We start from the raw sequence: 2,653 nt of genomic DNA on the forward strand, positions 1-2,653 counted from the left end.
GATGGAGTTTTGCTCTTCTTGCCCAGGCCGGAGTGCAATGGCACGATCTCGGCTCATTGAAACTTCCACCTCCCGGGTTCAAGCGATACTCCTGCCTCAGCCTTCTGAGTAGCTGGGATTCCGAGTACCTAGGGCCACCACGCCTGGCTAATTTTTTTGTATTTTTAATAGAAACGGGGTTTCTCCATGTTGGTGAGGCTGGTCTCGAACTCCCGATCTCAGGTGATCTGCCTGCTTCACCCTCCCAAAGTGCTGTGATTGCAGTTATGAGCCACTGAGCCGGGCCTGAAAGGAATCTTTTGAGGGGAAAGGGAGTCACAAAAGTATGCAGTCTGAGGGCATAAAGGGGAATCTCACAACTTTGTTTTGGTGGTAGAAGGGAGGGGCTCCCTTTGAGCTTTTTTTCCCCCAGCAACTAGTAACAGCTGAGCTGCTGATTACCAGGGTAGCTAGGATCTCCGAAGTTTGAAGTTCAGAATTGTACATAACCCGCTATGCCCTAGAAATGGTCCTAGTCACACTTTTGAATATTTCACAAGTGTCCGTGCCAGTAATGTGACTAGAACACTGATAATATTTGAGGGCTTGCTGAGTACCAGGAACTGAGCTCAGCAGGTTACATTAAATTGTCACAATAAGCCTACAAGGTGAATAGCAGTATTATCCCTTTGTTAGAAAAAGTTGCCCAAGATAATTACAGCTAGAGAGCGATAGAGCTAGGACCAGTCCATTGTCTTAGCCAGAACTCTTCCTATCTCTCTTTCCTGGAATGTCCTTTGCTGGAATGTTGTGAAGTGACTTCAAATCTAGTTTACTAAACTGAATCTGTGAAATTTGGGGTTTAATCAGTGAAGGAAATGTACTTGTCTCAGTAAATGTCCTCTCAGTCTTCGTAACTTCAGAGGGTTTTTTTTTTTTTTGGAAAAAAATTATTATAACATCAAATTATGTGAATACTCCTCTTTATCTCTTCATTTAATAACACAGTGGTCTTACCCATCTCCTGGAAAGTTTGCAAATCTGGGAGTGGGGAGAAGGGAGATTGTCTGGGGGAATCACCAGCATTTAGTACTCCAGGAGACAGATAATAAATAAATGGGATACACTGGGCATTGGACAGCCCCTCGTAATGAATAATTCTTCCACCCAAAATACCAACATTTCTCCCTTTTAGAAACTCTGAACTACTCATCCATAAAATGCAAGTAATGAATTTCTTCCATGAGAAATTGAAGGTATACTTTGCCCAGTTAGGGTGCATAAACCATTTGTAAAATTCCATTCCAGATCAATCCCAACTGAATTATTTTTGCATTCATTGCTCCTTCTTTTCCTTTTTTTTTTTTTTTTTGCCAAGTTTAAATACAATCAAACTGTTCACTTAATCTCACTTTTTTGGAACAAATCTATGGCAATTACTCTTCCCTGACTAGGAAATAGGAAGGAGGGGATCACATTGAAAAAAACAGTTTGTTCTGTTCCTGGCAGGAGCTATCTACCATCCAAAAAAGATTCATAGAGTACAGATGTCCCTGGACTAAACTGTTGGCTGTGTTGGTCCAAGGGTTTGATCAATGTCTCTCTCAGAAGTCACACTGATTGCTTTGTTTATTATAACCTTTATTCAGCTTGATGCGAGTGGATTGAAATTCATTACACTTCACAGATATGCATTATTAGCTTGGATAATTATTTTGATAAAATAAAGTGTTGACTGTAACGTTGACTTATCTTCATGATAAAAATCTTTAACATTCTTAATATAGATTCATTCCTTGCCTCTGAACAATATAAATTTTGAGATGGTATTTTAAGGACTTCGGTCTGATTGAATAGCAACAGGTTATATGGTCCAAAATGGTTGAATGTTCCAGTAATAGTTGTAGCTAACATTTATTGCCATTTATCTTCACAACAACCTTACGAGGCAGGTACCATCATTATTCCTATTTTATATAGTAGCACTGAGATGATAGCGAGAAAAGTCATATTTCTCGACTGCTTCTTCAATATCAATGGAAAATCATAAACCATATCATTAACATGTCTATATAGCAGTCTTTCAAAAATTTTCTAGAATTACAAATACTTTAATATCCTTTCAGATATTGTAATGTAATCTATATCACATTTAAATAATTTATGTGTACTACTTAGGCAATTTTCAAAGATCAAACCAAGATAATGTACCCATCTAATAGAATATAAAATAGTTAACAAGTGCTACTTGGTAGTGCTCTTTTTTTTTTAACTTTCAGGTGTGGGGGTACATTTGAAGGCTTTGTTACATAGCTAAACTCATGTCAGTTGGGTTTCTTGTACAGATTATTTCATCACCCTGGTATTAAGGCCAGTACCCAATAATTTATCTTTTCTCTTCCTCTCCCTCCTCCCACCCTTCCCCATCAAGTAGACTCTAAGTGTCTGTTGTTTCCTTCTTTGTGTTCATAAGTTCTCATCATTTAGCTCCCACTTATAAGTGATAATGTGGTTTTCTGTTCCTGCATTAGCTTGCTAAGGATAATAGTCTCCAGCTCCATCCATGTTCCCACAAAAGACATGATCTCGTTCTCTTTTAGGCTGCATAGTATTCCATGGTGTGTATGTACCACATTTTTATTTATCCAGTCTGTCATTGGTAGGCATTTAGGTT

The sequence above is a fragment of the Mandrillus leucophaeus genome, unplaced genomic scaffold (assembly GCF_000951045.1).
Source record: "Mandrillus leucophaeus isolate KB7577 unplaced genomic scaffold, Mleu.le_1.0 Scaffold298, whole genome shotgun sequence".
NCBI classification, from domain to species: domain Eukaryota; kingdom Metazoa; phylum Chordata; class Mammalia; order Primates; family Cercopithecidae; genus Mandrillus; species Mandrillus leucophaeus.